Below are 20,955 nucleotides of genomic sequence, written 5' to 3'. Positions count from 1 at the left end.
CAACAACAACAACAACAACAACAACAGGAGGAGGAGGAGGAGGAGGAGGAGGAGGAGGAGGAAGACGATGAGAAGGCAAATACAGTAAGTGAACGTCGGGAAATGTTTGTCGTCATAGCGGGGTCGAAGAGAGAGAGAGAGAGAGAGAGAGAGAGAGAGAGAGAGAGAGAGAGAGAGAGAGAGAGAGAGAGAGAGAATCATGACGAGGTAGCCGGGGAAGAAATCACATGACAGGAGGAGAGTCGTGACCTGTGGGACTCCTGGCAGGTGGTGGCCGGGCGCTTCTCCTCTCGAAGGCCACGCAGATGAGTAAAAGGATGAAAAGGTGATAGGAATAATGCGGAGGACAAATATAGCATGATAATAAAGAAAGATTAAGAGAAAATGAAAGTGATGAGGGATGATGATGAAGCAACAATCAGCTGCAGCAATAACAGGGGAAGGAGGGAAGGAGGAAAGGAAGGAAGGAGGGAAATAAGGAAGGAAGGAAGGAAGGAAGATAGGAAAGAAGGAAGGAAAGAAGGAAAGGAAGTATAGGATGGAAGGGAGAGAAAGAAAAAAAAAAGGATATAGGAAAGGAATGAAGGAAGGGAGAAAGGGAGGAAGTAAGTAAGGAAAGAAGGAAGGTAGGAAAGGAATGTAGGGAGAGAAGATATATGAAAGAAATGAAGGAATTAAGAAGGAAGAATGTAAACTACAAATAAAATAAAAAAAAAACTAAAACAAGAAATAGAAACAAGGGAGGAAGAAAAAAACGAAAGAAACAAAGATAGAAAGAAAACAAAAAGAGATCGAAAGAAAGACAGAATAAGAGAGAAAAAACATTGAATAAACAGGCGTGCAAAATAAACAAAAATCACCAAACCAGGAGGAAAGAAAGAAAATAAAAACATGTCCACTTACTTCACCAAAATATGAACAAAACGTATGTCCAATTTTATTAGAAAAAGAGGAAAACACTAACAAAGGAAGCAAAAACAGGAGAGAGAGAGAGAGAGAGAGAGAGAGAGAGAGAGAGAGAGAGAGAGAGAGAGAGAGAGAGAGAGGACGTGAGTAGACGAGGACAGCGAAGGAATGCTGAGGGAGAAGGTGGAGAGGAGACCAGAAGAACACTGAAGGACATTAATGGAAGGAGAGAGTAGAGAATAGTGAAAGGGTTAAGGGAGAGAGGAAAGAAGACGAGTGAGAGTTCAAATAGGAGTGAGAGGGGAAGTTTTGAGAGGAGAAAGAGTAAGAGGATTAAGAGGAGTGGTAAAAAAAAGTGAGAGTAAAATTAATGAATGAGAGAGAGAGAGAGAGAGAGAGAGAGAGAGAGAGAGAGAGAGAGAGAGAGAGAGAGAGAGAGAGAGAGAGAGAGAGAGAGAGAGAGAGAGAGAGAGAGAGGAACGAGTAAGGAGTGAAAAAGATAAAGGCAAGAGAACCGATGTTAGAAGTGAGAGTAGGAATGAGATGACAAGAATGAGAGTAAGAGTAAGAGTGAGAGTACAAAGAGAGAGAACAGAGATATTAAAGATCTAGGGACACACAACACCACGCTCTAAATTCTCATAACATAGGAAAAGAGGGAAGCTGCAAGAGGCCGCCAGACCTACACGAGGCAGTCCCTGTGTGTTTAAGCTACCTAATTCCATCTATCATCCCCATCCATGAACTTATCTAACCTTCTTTTAAAGCTCCCTATTGACTCAGCTCTGACTACATGACCACTGAGACCGTTCCACTCACCAACCAATCTGCCTGAAAACCGGTTTCTTCCCATTTCTTTCCTAAACCTGAATTTTTCAAGTTTAAACTCATTATTTCAGGTTATGTACCCGCTACTGATCCTAAGAACTACATTCATGTCCCCTCTGTTAAAACCCTTATGCCACTTAAATACTTCTATCAGGTCTCCTCTTAACCTACGTCTCTCTAAGGAATGCAGATTGAGTTTTTTCAGTCTCTCTTCATAGAGAATATCCCTCATTCCCTGTATCTTTTTAGTCATCCTCCTTTGCACTGACTCCAACTGAGTTATATCCTTCCTATAATGTGTGGACCAGAATTGTACCGCATAGTCAAGATGTGGCCTGACCAGCGCCAAGTATAATTTTAGTATTACTTCGGGACTCCTGCTTTTAACACTTCTAAAAATTAACCTTAATACTCTATTCGCTTTATTTCTGGCCTCAATACATTGCTTCCTTGTACTGTGATCGGAGCTAACTATGACTCCTAAATCTTTCTCATACTTGGAACTTCCTAGTGGTACGTTATCTATCGGGTACCTATTACTTGGATTATCTCTACCTACGATCAGTACCCTGCACTTGTTAATATTGAACTGTCTGTCCATTCTTTCATCCTATCCAAGTCAGCCTGCAAGGCTATGGCATCCAAATCGGATCTAATTAATCTACCTATCTTTGTGTCGTCTGCAAATTTACTAATGTCACTATTAATTCCATCATCCAAGTCGTTCATATATATTAGAAATAATAATGGCCCTAGAAATGATAATGGCCTTTAGAAATAATAATGGCCCTAGAAATAATAATGGCTCTGATTCTCTCTCTCTCTCTCTCTCTCTCTCTCTCTCTCTCTCTCTCTTCTCTTTGAGGTAAACTGTTCTCGCTGTATAAATAACGTGTGTTCGATCTCAGCTCAATGTTGTTACCGTGTGGGAGAAGTAGAGCATTCTCGTTAAGCTCCATATGACCTTCGTGTTGTGATGTCAAAAGCTAGACAATATAGACTTTATATTTATCTCCATTGCGCTAACTCCTCCCTCTTCCTTCTTGGTATCTTTCCTCACACTCCTCCCTTCCTTGCTTTCTTTTCTTCTTTTTTTCTTGTTTACCATCTTCCCTATTTCCTTCCTTCATTTCCTTACACATCAGTTTTTTTTTTCTCATTTTTTTCCCTACTGTTTCTCTACCTCCTTCATAAAATACGACACATCATGATTTAGTAGAAGGAAAAAGTTAGTGTGAAAGTGATTGCAGGGTGACGTAACATGCGCGCGCATATACACGCACACACACACACACACACACACACACACACACACACACACACAAAGACAAGAGCTACGATATTTGGTTCACAGTTTACATTACCCAGCCATACACACACACACATACACACACATACACATACACAAGTTAACAAGTGATCTTTATCGTCCTACTTTACACACACACACACACACACACACACACACACACACACGGCATTTATAAAGTTATGAAGTTAACAAGTGATATTATCTTCCTACACACACACACACACACACACACACACACACACACACACACACACACACACATACACATACACACACACACACACACACACACACACACACACACACACACACACACACACACACACACACACACACGTCTACATAAAAAAAACAAGAACTCGACATCCTCTATTCTCCACATACTTCCTTGCCTCTCTGCCTCTTTATCTCCTTCTCTCTATCCTCTTCCTCAAAATTCTTTTCTCCCTCCGTCATCTCTTCCTCCTCTCCCTCAGTTCCTTCACATTTCAACCCAAATATTGCATTGTTTCTGTAACTATATCTCTACTATCGTGGACATGACAGATAAGTGAGAGGAGGAGGAGGAGGAGGAGGAGGAGGAGGAGGAGGAGGTATGTGTTGTATGATTACATATCTCGATCTGTTTCCCTGTGAGTTCATTGTACCACATGTTGGATTCCCCCCCACCTCTCCCTCTCTCTCTCTCTCTCTCTCTCTCTCTCTCTCTCTCTCTCTCTCACACACACACACACACACACACATATTGAAACAAAGAAACAAATATTTTTCTTTTTCCCTCCAAATTTACTGACCCTTTTTCTTCTAAATCAGTTTCGTTTCTCCTCCTCCTCAGCCTTCAACTTATCCTCCTCTTACCTTCCTTATTTGCCATGTCTTTCTTGCAATTCTTGTATTAAGAATGGCGGCGAGAAATGGATAAGCACAAATTGAAATATTGCCATCTGCGCGCCGCACAAATACACGAGTTGGGGTTTAAAAGCGAAGACAGAAAACCAGCGAAGAAAATGGAAGGTGAGATTATTGATGGGGATTCTGCAGGAAAAGAACGAGAAGGAAGAGAAGGAGGAAGAGGAGGAGGAGGAGAACAATAAAAATGATAATGAGAATCAAGGAAGAAAAGAACAAAAAAGAGAGAATGTAAGAAAAACGTGAGAGAAAACACACTTGAAACAACAAGAACAAGAACAAGAACAACAACAACAACAATTATAAAATCAACCACTACCACCACTACCAATACAACAGCAACAACAACAACAACAAAACAACATTTACCACCACCACCATCATAAACAACAACAACAACAACAACAACAACAACGATAACACACACGACAATAGTTCCATTACAACATATTTTTTACCTGCTCCTCCTCACCTCTCCTCCTTCCCCAATTCCCCTCCCGTAGAAGCAACAGGGCCAATAGGTAGGTAATATATATCCATAGAACACCTGCTAAACCCCACAAAAGCTCCACATAAACATCCCAGAAACCCAAACACATTCCCTTAACTTCCGTGTCTAACTCGACCAAACCTATCCAAGCCCACCTCCCTCCTGGTCTCCCAATGCCACGTCTTCCCTCATGTCGCGACAGTCACCCTTTTGCTCCCCAGAAAGCCTTAGTTAAGATGCATAACAGTGTGTAGTATTGCACGCACGAACGTAAACAACCAAGCATGACTTTCAAATGTGACCAAATAAATATACGGTAAAAAGTTTAGGTGTTACTGTGCTGCTGACATTGTATGAGTGTGTCTATGTGTGTGTCTGTGTTGTTTTAGACGACTGAAATTGATGTCTCACAACTTAAGTGTTGAGACAGGCAGGTGGAATCGAACACCAGCCGACCTCAGAACATGTCCCTGCAATAACACCTCAATACAGACAGAACAACATGTACTGACCTCATGTCCCTTGTCTGAACATTGTAGAAACAGGTACACAATGCTTAATTTTAGTAATATAAACGAACTTTTAAATGAACAGAATCATATACAAGAATTATGTCAATATGTGCATGACGTACTACATGTTTATGCTTAGCTCAAACAACAAACCTAAGGGCGTATACTGTAAAACTATTGAACAAAATGTATAAACTTATAACTGTAAAATCATACTATGTAACTACTACCACTACTACTACTGTGTGTGTGTGTGTGTGTGGGTGTGGGTGTGTGTGTGTGTGTGTGTGTGTGTGTGTGTGTGTGTGTGTGTGTGTGTGTCTGAGTGTGTGTGTGTGTGTGTGTGTGTGTGTGTGTGTGTGTGTGTGTGTGTGTGTGTGTGTGTGTGTGTGTGTGTGTGTGTGTGTGTGTGTGTGTGTGTGTGTGTGTGTGTGTGTGTGTGTGTGTGTGTGTGTGTGTGTGTAATTGTTATGTATGAGGTGTGGTTTGAGAGCGTGGAAGGGATGTTCCTGGTAGGTTGAATGACCCACCCTGTCTCTCACACCCCCTATTCCTTCACCCTTTCTTCCCCATTCCTCCTCCTCCTCCTCCTCCTCCTCCTCCTCCTCCTCCTCCTCTTCCTCCTCCTCTACCTTTCCACGTCTCTTTTTACATACATAAACATCACCTATTGTCATGACTCATTCAGGAGGAGCGGCAATAGTAATAGTAGTAGAAAAAGCAGCAATAGTATCAGTAGTAGTAGTAGTAGTAGTAGTAGTAGTAGTAGTAGTAATAGTAGTAGTCAATCTTCACAGGTGTCGAGGCTATCTACGTACATGGTGACAAAACCCAATGATAGAATCCGCCTAAGTGTTGACTTTTACGAGATACAGAGCCACACGTTACATGTAATAAGCCTCTTTTTTAACATAATGGGTCTTCTTTACATTTATAGGTGACCACAGAGACAAGTTTTAGTGCCTTTATTATTCATCACCATTTAGTGTTATTAGCAATGTTAATAAATTTTCTGGTGACACGATGATAGGTAGATTAATTAGGTCAGATTCGGATGTCATCACCTTGCAAGCAGAACTGTGTAAGGTGAATGAATCGATAGATATATGAGAAATAGTGTAATATTAACGAATACATAGGGAGAAGAATGCAACACAGTAGGTGCGGAATGAAGAAAGAAGCTCTGATACACTATACATTTAGTTAACTCTGTTCTCCGACAATTCATGGAGGCAAGAAATAGGACAAGTCTGCTTCTTAAGATTCTTTTAAGAGTGTTGAAAGTGGAAATCTCGAAACAATATTTAAGTCATTAGCGCTGGTCAGACCTCCTGCAGTTCTGATTCTTATTTTACAGGAAGGAAAGTGGTCTATTGAAGTCAACACGAAAGAAAATGACTGATGGGATGCAGCGGATGAAACTGAAGCTTTTAAACTTACATTCCTTAGAGAGACTTCGGCTAAGAGAGGACCTGATAAAGGTGGTATATGGAATATAACAAAGCTGACGTAAGCAAATTTCTAAGATCAGTAAACAAGAATAAGAAATAATTAGTTCAAAATTGAAAAAGATGGGAAGTAGAAGGGAACTAGTTCTGAAAAAATGATAGATTAACTCCTTCAGTACTGAGACACATTTTTATCTTGATTTTTTTGTATGATTAAACGATTTTATTTGCATTAGGAAGGATCTATGGAGGTCAAAAGATTAGTGATCAGAGTCTTTACTATTCTAATCCCAATATATGTGTCTGAATCTATATAAAATCACCAAATAGTAAGCAGAATGAATATGAAAACACGTCCTGGTACTGAAGAGATTAATGGAACGACTCAGTGGTCAGGTTGTTAATGATGAGTAATTAGGAAGCTTTAAAAGAAGATTAGATCAACTTACGGAGGATGAGGATGGTGGAAATACGTAAGTATATTTCATACAGAGAGTAACGAGTGTAGACCTTGCGGCTTCTTGCACCTGTTCTTATTTCATTATGTTCTTTTTATGGAGAAAGGGAAGAGGAAGTGTTTTGAAAGGAATAGGAATGAGAGAGAGAGAGAGAGAGAGAGAGAGAGAGAGAGAGATTGAAGAATAGTGAGAAGTGAACAGGTGTGTGTGTGTGTGTGTGTGTGTGTGTGTGTGTGTGTGTGTGTGTGTGTGTGTGTGTGTGTGTGTGTGTGTGTGTGTGTGTGTGTGTGTGTGTGTGTGTGTGTGTGTGTGTGTGTGTGTGTGTGTGTGTGTGTGTGTGTGTGTGTGTGTGTGTGTGTGTGTGAGAGAGAGAGAGAGAGAGAGAGAGAGAGTGTACACCATCACCACCACAAGTGTACCTTCTAATATTACAAAGGCAAGTGTCAGGAAATATGAACGCTCTTATATCAAGAGAAAACAAAACAAAAATATATATACGAGGAGAAATCTCTCTCTCTCTCTCTCTCTCTCTCTCTCTCTCTCTCTCTCTCTCACACACACACACACACACACACACACAGCCCGGTAGCTCAGTGGTTAAAGCGCTGGCTTCACAAGCCAGAGGACCGGGGTTCGATTCCTCGGCCGGGTGGAGATATTTGGGTGTGTCTCCTTTCACGTGTAGCCCCTGTTCACCAAGCAGTGAGTAGGTACGGGATATAAATCGAGGAGTTGTTACCTTGTTGTCCCGGTGTGTGGTGTGTGCCTGGTCTCAGGCCTATCCGAAGATCAGAAATAATGAGCTCTGAGCTCGTTCCGTAGGGTAACGTCTGGCTGTCTCGTCAGAGACTGCAGCAGATCAAACAGTGAAACACACACACACACACACACACACACACACACTCACTGTACATCCATCAAAGCAGTTCCAATCACCCTCTTCCTCACACATACTCGTACACACAAAGAGACACACGTAAGGTTAATCGTAAGACCTGAACATTTTCCAGCACCGTGGTGTTTATTACTATACAGGTGCAAGAGGACAGATGTGATGGCCGACGGAGGGAAGGAAGAGGGGGAGAGAGAAAGAGAGACAAAGGAGAGACGAGACGAGACGAGAGGGAAAGCTGAGTGTGATGAACTGTTATATACACCAAAACGCAGATGATGTGGGCGTCCCGGGACGTCTGTGTTTCCTCCTACTCTCTCGGTAACAACACTAGAATGAAATGAAGGTGACGCTACCAGGAAGGATAAATATTGAGTGAAAGATGTGAAGGGAATAAATCAGCAAGGTTTGACTAGGTGTTAATTATTAGTGATTTACGAGCACTAAAGGAGAGAATACGGGAGAAAAAGAGGTCGACAAGTGAAGGAGAGGTGGTGGAAATGTAATGGAAGTGGATAGCGAATAGGTAATTGAATATGAAGAATAACCAGGAAATGGGAATTTGAATACTAAAAGAATTGTGATGAAAATTAATCCAGAGACAGGCGAAAAAAGACTAGAAATAATAAACGTAAAAGAGAGAGGAAGAAATGCTATTAATATATGAAACAGATTGAACTAACTGTAAGTGTTGCATTCATCATTTACTTTCTCGTATCGTTTACACCCTTTCAAATAATCCCCATGTAAGAGATTAAGTTGTAAAAAACTCTTAAAGTTTACAAAATAATAACATTCTCGGTTCAAAAATAAGGAAAACAACTGTGATGTCTGATAGAAATATTGGAAGAGGAAAGGAGAGGAGAAAATATGTAAAGGAATACGTGATGGATGGCAGGAAGAGGAGAATGTGGGACCCGAACGTGAGGGGGAAAACATGGGAGAGTGGGAGCTCCGACAGTTATGTATACAGCCACACATGCCATGGTGCCACTGCTGATCACTGGAGCGGAATGCTAAAGAGTAATAATAATCACAAGAGGACTCTGAACACAGGTGGTAATCTCTCTCTCTCTCTCTCTCTCTCTCTCTCTCTCTCTCTCTCTCTCTCTCTCTCTCTCTCTCTCTCTCTCTCTCTGAATGGACGTTTCCTTCAGTTGTATACTTATCTCATTGAGTTTATATCCGAAAGACTCTCGTTTCACTCTTCTCTTCCTCTTCTAGATCTCTTTGCCTACAGCAGGGGTTCTCAAGCTGAGGTTCGTGAATCCCCAGAGGTTCATGATAAGATTTCCAGGGCTACTTGGCTGATTTAATAATATATTTTGCAGTTCCACAGCATGCATATTGAGTTAGTTTCAGTCACTAAATTAACATTCTGTTCGATGTCAGATTACTAGTGGTTCAGGTATATGGTCTTATAACTCAGGGGGTTCTTAATGAGAAAAAAGTTGAGAACCCTTGGTCTACAGTCTGATCATCGCCACAAGATTCCTGCATCTCTTTATTTATCGTTTTAGTACTTGTCGTTTTTTTTTTTTTTTTATCATGTGCCCCTTCCTCCTCATAGTCCCAGTCTCTACGCCCTTAGTCCAAGACACCTTAAAGTAGTTAACCTTACGTTTCATGCGTGTTACTACAGCTGTCTTTCCCCGCCTCCACTCACACGCACACAGCGTAGTGTAGTGGTTAGCACACTCGACTCACAACCGAGAGAGCCCAGGTTCGAGTCCCGGGAGCGGCGAGGCAAATGTGCAAGACCCTGTTCACCTAGCAGTATATAGGTAGAGGATGCAACTCGATGGATTGTGGCCTCGCTTTCCCGGTGTGTGTGGTGTGTGATGTGGTCTTAGTCCTATTCGAAGATCGGTCAATATGAGCTCTGAACTCTTTCCGTAAGGGAAAGGCTGGCTGGTTGACCAGCAGACAACCGTGGTGAATAGCACACACACACACACACACACACACACATTGACATATACCATAAATTACTTCCCCGCCTCCATCTCCTTGCTTCCCGTTTTCAGTAGAAGCAGTCCCGGGGAGGCACGTCACGCAATTCAGCCGGAACACACACCACACGCACACCACTCACCACAATCACTCATATTATCACTCCTGCCTTATAATGCCTTACACAAATCTTAATCCAGTTGATGGCAAGCTTGAATATGTAAAACTGATTCATTCTTTTGCTCGAAATATGATCCCATAAACAATAGCCGCCACCGCAGCCGCTCCTATTAAAACTATTGGACAAACTCTGCCAGGAGGACCCGAATCCCGTCACAGCAAGATCAAAGTTAATATATATATCCAAATGTATAGCTGCAATCTCTCTCTCTCTCTCTCTCTCTCTCTCTCTCTCTCTCTCTCTCTCTCTCTGTGTAGCACAAAAAAAATGTTACGCTAATGTTTACGAGACAGACAGGCAGTAAAACGGCAAGCTAAAATCCTCTCACTCCATTTCTCTTTCCCCTACAGTACGATGTGTCGATGGAAGGGGAGCAAGTAGTAGGGAGGAGTGGCAGGGAGGAGCAGGATAAGGGATGCCGCCTCTTAGATCAAAGGGATGCCGGGGTTCACGTAGACTGCATCTATAATGATCTTAGCAGCCGCCACGTGGATGTCACTACTGTGGTGAGGACGCCGCGTGGTGATGTGGTAGTGATAATGGTGGTGCAGTACGTGGGTGTTTAGTGTAGTGATGACATCTTCCAAGAGGTTACGAGAAATTTAAAATAGTAAAGGAACCGGTGGTGTTTTGCCGTTTGGTGTTGTTGTGCTACACAAGCAAGGCAGATAAAGAATAAGAAAGGTAGGTAACTCTGAAGAACTTTCTCTAAATCATTATTGTTTTCTTCCTACCTTACAAGTGAAAATTATCATTATACTTTCTCTCTCTCTCTCTCTCTCTCTCTCTCTCTCTCTCTCTCTCTCTCTCTCTCTCTCTCTCTCTCTCTCTCTCTCTCTCTCTCTCTCTCTCTCATAACATATTGAACGACCCGACAAATTTTAGATAATAGGTTGTTACAGTGACAATATTTCAATACCCTCTTTGAATGAGTCTCTGAAATAAGGAGGAATCAGGACCTAAATAAATGGGTAGTGGGAGGGAGAGTAGCGAACCCACACGCCACGGCCATCCTTCTTCCCTTCATGACACGTACCAATCTTTATGAATCTCTAGTGATGAAAAGATACAGAGACTTCATTGCTGATATTTCTGAAGGTGTACTTTGTGACTATAACCCACAAGGAAAAGCAGAATTGTGACTACTAACTACACTAATTATAAATGACATTACTTTTAGAGGCGTGTGATTCTATATAGTGAATTCGTTAACCCCTTCAGCACTAGGACACATTTTATCTTCAGATTTGTGTACCATTAGACCATTTTACTGACATTAGGAAGGGTCTATGGAGGTCAGAAGATTAATTGCCAGAGTCTTCACTATTTTAATGCCCCTCACAAAAGTTTCTGAAGCTGTATAAAGTCATCATATAGTAAGCAGAATGAATATGGATGGATACGCGTCATGGTACTCAAGAGGTTAAACTATCTTCTCTTAACCCCTCCAGTACCGTGCCGCGTGTTCGTATTCATTCTGATTGTTATTTTGTGATTTTATACAGCTTCAGAAACTTATGTGGGGATTAAAATAGTAAAGATTCTGGCTATTAATCTTTTGACGTCCATAGAACCTTCCTAACGCAAATAAAATCATCTAACCACACCACGGAATCATAGTAAAAATGCGTCTTAGTACTGAAGGGGTTAAGCGTCTTTAATGGGCTATATTTTCACCCGTTTTTTGTTTTCCTTAGCCGAAGCAATTCATTTGGTTGACTATCTCGGACCTGCAAGAGATCTATCTGGCAACTCAGTGGACCTTTTTTCATTTCCTTGACCAGCTTTTCCACTCTTACATAAATTGAAAAAAAATCTTAATTTCGATAAAATTGGCGGAACAAAAATTATTTAAGTCAATTGTGATATTTATAATAGTAATCACGAATATTATTGTTTGAGAGGGAGGGTGTGAATTATTGAGGATGTGGCACTGTACTGTGTGTATGAAGGTGAGGGGATAGTAGTGGTGGTGGTGGTGGTATTGGTGGTGGTGGTGGTGGTGGTGGTGGTGGTGCAAGTATTACGTGGACAAGTAAGGTGGTGGTGGTGTGGTCATGGTTGGTTCACTTTTTGTTACATGAATATTTGCCAAGACTGTGTTGATATGGGGAAGAACAAACAAAGGTAACACAATGACACACCGAAGATCGGAAATAATGAGCTCTGAGCTCGTTCCGTAGGGTAACGTCTGGCTGTCTCGTCAGAGACTGCAGCAGGTCAAACAGTGAAACACACACACACATACTGACACACACACACACACACACACACACGCCCGGTAGCTCAGTGGTTAGAGCGCTGGCTTTACAAGCCAGAGGACCGGGGTTCGATTCCCCGGCCGGGTGGAGATATTTGGGTGTGTCTCCTTTCACGTGTAGCCCCTGTTCACCTAGCAGTGCGTAGGTACGGGATATAAATCGAGGAGTTGTGACCTTGTTGTCCCGGTGTGTGGTGTGCGCCTGGTCTCAGGCCCATCCGAAGATCGGAAATAATGAGCGAGCTCGTTCTGTAGGGTAACATCTGGCTGTCTCGTCAGAGACTGCAGCAGATCAAACAGTGAAACAAACACGTCATCACAGCCACCACGCTCCAGTAATCACGGCAGAGACACTAATGTGATGTGATGGCAAAGTCTGCACTGTACCATCGCACCATACCTTACTCAACACACCTCGAGCCATCACCTATTACTTGCTAAATGATCTCCCGCCCTCTGCTGATGCGAGACAGTGTTATTCCCATATGTTATCACCGAGATATTCTTTAAAGAATGAGTTTTACAAAGCAATAAGCATAATAATCAATGAAGACAAAAAGGAATACGATCAACATCAACAAACAAAACCGAAATAACTTGTTTATTTACTTTTTTCGTTTATGCATTCATAAGTCAGTTTAGAGGCACAAGAACATAAATCAATATGTAGATGAAATTAGCTCAAATCGCCACTCCTAAAAGAAACCAGCGCAAAGAATAAAAGAACATTATCATATAACATTCCCGTGACACCTTCAGTTTCTCCCTGCTCTGCCCAAATGTTATGCGAGTGCACTTGAACATGCTCACTTTTGCCAAATAATTTCCTGTTCTGGCATGTTACGTTTGTTTCCGCCTCTGATTCACTACCATGCAGAATACGTCTGCATCACTAAAGACCCTCGTCTCCGATCCCCATATTAAACGTACGGACCACATCCCATCATTTACTGAGTTCGGCGTGCGGTGCAGAACCCCCGATGCGCCCATCATCTCACGCCTCCACCATGCACAAACCTGACTCACATCTAAAGTAATCGTGTTCCTCCAATGAGAAGAGGCCAACACCGCGTGCATCCATAGAGAGTAGTCAAACAGTATAGGAAAATAAATCAAGATACATAACAGTTGAACGAAACGACGCAAGCATTTCTATCAGTTTCTTCCCAATTCAGGTTTAGGAAAGAAATGAAAAGAAACTGGTTTTCAAACAGAGTGGTTGATGATTGGAACGGTCTCAGTGGTCATGTAGTCAGAGCTGAGTCAATAGGGAGCTTTAAAAGAAGGTTAGATAAGTTCATGGATGGAGAAGATAGATGGAATTAGGTAGCTTAAACACACAGGGACTGCCTCGTTGTCAGTGCCAGGTTGGAGGTTCTATATCTAGCTAAATGAGGAGCACGTCAGCAACCGCTTTAGTCTAGATCACTGGGGAGATTCTACTCAATCCAAAATCTAAGGAATTATAAAACACTAGAAAGTTGAATATAAATTATTAAGACAACGCAAATACACCACAAAAACACCGCAAATACACCACAAAAACACCAGGTAGCAGGAACAGCCACGCCCACTCGGCCGGGAACCACACGGGACCTCAGGTCTTGCCTCAAGTTGTCTTGCCACGTAGAGTAATCCTCGCAGAAGCCAGCTGCGAAGAGGCCGCCGTGGAACACATACAGTTGATGGAAGGAAGTTACTTGTCCCACACAAAGTTCGTCGGCAGGAGCGATGGAATGCACCCTAGACCGGGGGGTGTGGGTGGCGTGAAGGAAGGGTTGAGGCGAGAATGATGGCTGCCCAATCCATGCAACTCCCTCGGGTTGAGAGAGGGAGTGATAGACGCTCAAGGTCTTCCTCAGGTGAAGGCTGGCCGCTCTCTGCCGGACTATCAGGAGTGGTGGCAGACGTTGACTCGTATAGACCCGTAGGAGGGAGATACCGACAAGGAGGAGGGGAGGGGACAACGTGGCCGACCCCCTAAACCAAACTTGAGCTTCGAGCTACTGTTGCGAAAAAAAAAAGACAACTGTAATAGTGAAAAGGGCAGGTAATTACCTTCACCTGATAATGCGAAAGGGTGTGTGTGTGTGTGTGTGTGTGGTCGTGTACAATGTGTTTAGACATAAGGGTAGTTAGGTATTTCGGCCCTTACATATGCCCCCTTTTTAAAAATCTACTGCAGGTAGATTAAATCCGAAATTCCTAGTACCCAAAAATGCATAAAGTGGAGAACAAAGAGTTTACTCCGTGGGACAGCAACTCAGCAGATCAGCTCCCACGTTGTCGCGTCCAGCAATGTGAACTATCCAATATGGGTAACTTTGTAGTTCTAGTGCCCACCTCATTACTCGGCCATTGGAACACTTTGAAGACTGAAGATACACGAGGGGCTTGTGGTCTGTCTCCAGCAGGAACTCCTTCTCTTTGAGGTAGTAGTCAAACTTCTTGACTCCAAATACGATGGCGAGGGCTTTCTTCTCCGTTATCGCATACTTCCGTTCACGGTCGAGCAGTTTACGACTGGCATAGGACACTGGATGAGGGGTCCCGTTGTCATACTGTAAAAAGACAGCGCCCAGCGCCCAGTCCATAATTGGAAGCATCGCACCTGAGGACGAAAGAGAATGAAGGATCAGGGAGCCGAAGGATCGGATGAGAGGACAAAGCATCCTTATAATGGTTGAAACGGGACAGGAGATCCTCGGACCACTGTAAAGGTTCCCGCTGGGTCTTCTTAAGAAGATCAGAAAGAGGTCCAGTGAACTCAGACCATAGGAATAAAACACCTATAAAAGGAGATCATACCAAGGAAGCTGCGAAGGGTTTTCTTGGTAGTCGGTGGGCTTATCTGCAGGAGAGCCTTAGTCTTGTCTTGCTGGGGACGTAGGTATACTCCGTCAAGATGGAACCCCAAGTACTGGAGAGAAGAGAACCCGAACCGACACTTAATGGGTTTAGCAGTGAGCTTGTGCAAGCGGAGTCGCTCCAGAACAGAGGTTATAGCTGTGAGGTGGCTGGGCCAATCTGTAGAGTAAATGAAGACATTGTCGAAGTAGAAGTCACATTTGGGAGGTTGGCCAAGACAATCCTCATCAGGCGGATATAGGTGGAACAAGCGCTGACGAGACCGAAGGGGAGACGACAAAATTCCATCAATCCTCTGTGGGTGGAGAAGGCAGTCAAAGGTTTAGCACGATCCGTCAAGGGGATTTGGTAGTAAGCTTTAGCAAAATCTAATTCCGAGAAGTAGGTGGCGCCGGAAAACTTGTGAAGGTCTGTCTTAACTGTCTCAACGGAACATGAAGCTTCGGCGTCGAACACAGTGATGGAGTTCAGCTGCCAATAATCAATTGCCATTCTATAACTTCCATCGGACTTACGAACCATCACTACCGGAGAACAGTGTGGTGAGCAAGATGGTTGGATGATACCCAGCTGGAGAGTTCAACTTGGTGAATCGGCACAACGTAAGTTTTCGCTCGAATCCTACTGGTGCTGGTTAGGATGAAGTCGTGCTGGAGAGTGTCGGTGCAGCCAGGCGTTGCTGAAAAAATATCTGGGTAGGAAGAGATTAGATCTTCTAATGGCATCCGTTTACCCCAGTCGAGCGTCGAATCGAAATCCATCTGGGTGTTGGTGCTGGTTAGGATGATGTCGTGCTGGAGAGTGTCGGTGCAGCCAGGCGTTGCTGAAAAAATATCTGGGTAGGAAGAGATTAGATCTTCTAATGGCATCAGTTTATCCCAGTCGAGCGTCGAATCGAAATTCGAAATCCATCTGGGTGTTGGATACAGAGTCAGACGAGGGGGAGACAGATGGACAGAACAGGTTTTCATCATCCGTCTCAACTGGTCCTCCTAAGCTGGTTTCATCACTGGCAAGAGTGGAGACTTCATCTAAAAATGCGTGCCAGATCTACTTGAGCTCTACGGAAGTACTTTTTAAGAAGGTTATCATGGTATAATTTTGGTCCTCTGGGTTCATCAATGAGATAGTCTAGACTGTGTTTCTCCTCTCCAGGACTTTATAAGGACCATTCCAGGACAAAAGCAACTTTTTATTAGAATCAGGGAGAACAAGAACCTCATCACCAGGCTTGAATTGTCTGTCCTGAGATCTTAAGTCAAAGTAGGACTTGTACTTGGCAATACTCATAAGCTTCTTGGGTGGCAAGCTGAACACAGTCTAAGTTTATCCCGCAGTTCGATGACTTACTGTAGACTGGTCCAGTCGTTCTCCTCCAAAAGCTTGTCCTCCCACAAATCTTAAAACAGAAAGAGGTCCCCGCACACTCCGGCCATAAAGGAGGTCGAAGGCGGAGAAGCCGGTACGATCACTAGGTAGTTCCCGGAGAGCAAAACGCGCAGGAGTAAGGTACCGATGCCACTCTCGGGGTTTCTCATGGCAAAGCTTCCGAAGCACGGCTTTTAGGGGACCGTGCAACCTTTCTACCCGTCCGTTCCCAGCAGGGTGGTAAACTGTGGCTTCACGCCAAGAAGTTTGTGGAGCTCAGCCATCAGTTGCGATGTGAACCGAATTCCTTCATCACCGAGGATCTCATGAGGAATTCCAACTCTGAAGATGGAGAGTAGTGCCTCAGCGACAGAGACGGAACCCACGTCCTTCAGAAGAATCGCTTCAGGAAATCCTGTGGCAAGGTCGATAAGGGTCAGTATGTACTTATGGCCTTCGGAAGGAGGTGAAAGTGGCCCAACGACATCCACCGCCACCCGAGAGAAGGGCTCAGTTACCACAGGCAAGGATTGGAGAATAACAGGCTTCACCCGCCCCCTGGATGACTTACGTTGGCAGATGTCGCAGGAGCGGCAGTAGTCTCAGATGTCCGAGGCCATGGCAGGCCAGAAGAAGTGTTTACTGATCTCGCCCTCAGTCTTCCTGTGAGAGAAGTGACCGGCAAGGGGACTCACAGGCCACCTGGAGTACAACCCCTCGACACTCTGAAGGGACAACCAGCACGCGTTTCCCCAAGCTTTCCTGGATGGGTAGAGGAAACACTCACGGTATAGTAGGCCGTCCACCCATACCAGCTTATAGGAAGCTCCATTCCTGGCGAGCTCGGGTTGTCCGAGAGAGGCCTTAAAACGGACAGTAGTTAGTGAGGGACACGTTTCCTGTAAATGAGCAAAATCCGATGGAGTCACTTAAGAGGTTCCAAGCTGGGAAGAACAAAAGGGTGAAGGCGTTTCATGCGGCCAGAGCCGGCTCGAGTTTGTACAGCACCTACACGCTCGGCCATGGGCTGCGACACGACGTCGGGCTGAGTCAGGGCAGCGGCAGCACCATTCCCTTGTGAGGGGGAGACGGAGGTGACGTGGGCAGGGAAAGGGTAGGCAGGATCGTCAGGTTTACGGGCTCCCGGAATGTCACCAAGCAAAACTGTTGCATGGAAACTTTATTGGGGCTCGAACAGCATTGGCCCAACCATCATAGTAAGGACACATCAAGTAACATTTAAGTACAGGGAACTGTTCAGCGCGGCCTAGGTAGTCATAAACGGTTACCTGCCTGCAATTCGTGGTGTCTACATCAGGTAGGGCTTCCTCGGAGACTAGAAGACTGGAACAGCCGGTGTCGCAGGGTGGAGGTCCAAGAACCGTTTATGGTCCCTGCAACACAGTAGGTAGACTTGGACACTTCCTTATCTCCCAAACAGAAACCCACCGTGAGTGTTGAAGTACTGTCCCTTTTAAAAGCGCGAGGATTTTTAGGGCACCGGGGGCCGGATGTCTACACCATCCTTGTAAGTTCGTATACGGGGACGGTCAATATGCTCACCTTCAACAACTTTAATCAGCTTAGACGATGCCTCGAGTTGAGGCAGTTGAAGCCGATTCTCCGTCTCTAGTCGAAGCTTGGCCAACTCAATTTCGCGTTTTTCTTGGAGCTTTCGCTCTTCTCTCTCTCGAGCTCGCTCTTCTCTCGAAGACTGTTGCTGCTGCAACACATACTGGCTCAACGCTGCAACACATACTGCCTCAACTCCAGTGAAGCCGAGCTCGATAGCTTGTGTCTTCAGCTGCTCAACAATAGACATCTTGAAAGAAGGAAGGTTAAACAACTCTACACCACCACAGAGTAGTGTAGGAGGGGGAAATAGGGAAGAACAGCCAACTCCCCAAAAATATTTGAACCAACTCAAGCAGGCACTCCAAGAGCACCCAGATAAGACCATCAAAGGTTAGTGAAAAACCAAGTTGCTCTGAAAAGAGATGTGGAATGAGAACCACAAGGCGACAGCAGTACGCCAAAACGCACTTCTGGGCCAAGACAGTGAGTGCGCGCTCTCGACGACTTAATGGTCAGCAAGGACCTGAAACACAAAACCTTAGAAATTAGAGAAGAATCCTGGCGAGGTTGCCACAATGTCAGTGCCAGGTTGGAGGTTCTATATCTAGCTAAAGGAGGAGCACGTCAGCAACCGCTTCAGTCTAGAAAACTTGGGAAATTCTACTCAATCCAAAATCTAAGGAATTATAAAACACTAAGTGAATAATTATTAAGACAACACAAAATAACCACAAAAACACCAGGTAACAGGAACAGCCTCGCCCACTCGGCCGGGAACCACACGGGACCTCAGGTCTTGCCTCCAAGTTCTCTTGATACGTAGAGTAATCCTCGTAGAAGCTAGCTGCGAAGAGCCCGCCGTGGAACACGTACAGTTGATGGAAGAAAGTTACTTGTCCCACACGAAGTTCGTCGGCAGGAGCGATGGAATGCACCTTAGACCAGGGGGTGTGGGTGGCGTGAAGGAAGGGTTGAGGCGAGAACGATGGCTGCCCAATCCATGCAACTCCCTCGGATTAAGAGAGGAAGTGATAGACGCTCAAGGTCTTCCTCAGGTGAAGGCTGGCCGCTCTCTGCCGGACTATCAGGAGTGGTGGCAGACGTTGACTCGTATAGACCCGTAGGAGGGAGATACCGACAAGGAGGGGGGGAGGCGACAACGTGGCCGATCCCCTAAACCAAACTTGAGCTTCGAGCTACTGTTTCGACAAAAAAAAACAACTGAAAAGGGCAGATAATTACCTTTACCTGATAATGCGAAAGGGAGTGTGTGTGTGTGTGTGTGTGTGTGTGTGTGTGTGTGTGTGTGTGTGTGTGTGTGTGTGTGTGTGTGTGTGTGTGTGTGGTCGTGTACAATAATGTGTTTAGACATAACAAGGGTAGTTAGGTATTTCGGCCCTTACACTCGTATAGGCCTGGCGGCCTCTTGCAGCTTCCCTCTTTTCTTATGTTCTTATGTTCTTATAATTAAATAGCAAGAATAATTCAAGATGCTACACTCGCTGCCCTTCATTCGGTTCCAATAACGTTGTAGTCATAATCAAGGTAAAGGGAATATAAGGTAGTCTCAGCTAAGGGGGACTGGAGCACAAAATAAGCTTGATCTGAGTGGGGGTGTTGTGACGTCACGCTTATGAAGGGTCGGCCGGTCTCTGACCTAACGCTCGGTCAGTCGTACACATCCTGTGGTGGTGACCACATGAACCTTAAAGCTGTGAATTTTTTACAAAAAAACGCCCACTTCTCTCATTGTTCGTGGATGCAAGTCTATGCATAGGAAAGGAATTGCCCTACGTTGTCATAATTTACCCAAAGAAGAAGTGAGGAAGAAAATGACTTAAAATATGGAGCGTTACCAAGAATAGAACTATCACTGCACTACCTGACACGACCTCAGCTGGAGATGCTACACGTTTAAAAATAAAGTAGATCTTCGTCTTCTTTTAATTCCACTTCCTAAATTTGACGTCCTAATAACCTGCAGGACAGGTGAGGCTGAGACTACCTTGTGTTCTCTTTACCTTGTTTCTAATAATTCCCTATATCATCTTTAACCTTTTCGGTACTGGGATGCATATTTACCACCAGTTTGGGGTATGAGTAGACGATTTTAGTTGGACTACAAAGGGTCAGAAGATTATTGGCCTGAGTCTTCACTATTTTAATTATTTTAATTCTCCCAAAAGTTTTTGAAGCTGTATAAAATCACCGAAAAGTAAGCTGAAATAAATATGAAAATACGTCATGGTACTGAAGAGGTTAAGTAGGCTACTGGATGGCTTTCATATCATCCTGAGATATATATATATATATATATATATATATATATATATATATATATATATATATATATATATATATATATATATATATATATATATATATATATATATATATATATATATATATATATATATATATATATATATATATATATATATATATATATATATATATATATATATATATATATATATATATATATATATATATATATATATATATATATATATATATATATATATATATATATATATATATATATATATATATATATATATATATATATATATATATATATATATATATATATATATATTTATTTATTTATTTATTTTTATTTATTTATTTATCTATATATGGATAGATAGATAGATAGATAGATAGATAGATAGGTAGATATATATATATATATATATATATATATATATATATATATATATATATATATATATATATATATATATATATATATATATATATATATATATATATATATATATATATATATATATATATATATATATATATATATATATATATATATATATATATATATATATATATATATATATATATATATATATATATATATATTTTTTTTTTTTTTTTTTTTACGGTAAGGCCTATAGCGCCTGTAGGCATACTTGAAGAGTGTATGGGAAGCGTTGTTCAGCTTCCGCCCATTAGTGGCGCAGGCAATTTTATTTATAGT

General features: G+C 42.9%; 1 long non-coding RNA gene and 1 other non-coding gene across 4 annotated transcripts in view; one reads left to right on the top strand and one right to left on the bottom strand.

The window, feature by feature from the left end:
- The first annotated feature begins 12,164 nt into the window (after nt 1-12,164).
- Trnav-uac lies at nt 12,165-12,238 on the top strand. The gene has a single exon. It is a non-coding gene; the product is annotated as a tRNA-Val (tRNA).
- Nucleotides 12,239-13,629: 1,391 nt separating this feature from the next.
- The window catches only part of LOC123513039, a 41,858-nt gene continuing 34,532 nt past the window's right edge, over nt 13,630-20,955 (bottom strand). Inside the window, exons 3-4 of one of the 3 annotated variants that reach the window (XR_006677248.1) lie at nt 17,949-19,159; nt 13,630-17,147 (exon numbers count right to left, since the gene is read on the bottom strand). This is a non-coding gene — a long non-coding RNA (uncharacterized LOC123513039). Of the gene's footprint in view, nt 19,160-20,955 lie in introns of all 3 variants that reach the window. The other 2 variants (XR_006677247.1, XR_006677246.1) reach the window with 2 other exon arrangements.

The sequence above is a fragment of the Portunus trituberculatus genome, chromosome 35, assembly GCF_017591435.1.
Source record: "Portunus trituberculatus isolate SZX2019 chromosome 35, ASM1759143v1, whole genome shotgun sequence".
Lineage (NCBI taxonomy): Eukaryota > Metazoa > Arthropoda > Malacostraca > Decapoda > Portunidae > Portunus > Portunus trituberculatus.
Note: the sequence above shows the minus strand (reverse complement) of the source record. Positions and strands in the feature narration are given on the sequence as shown.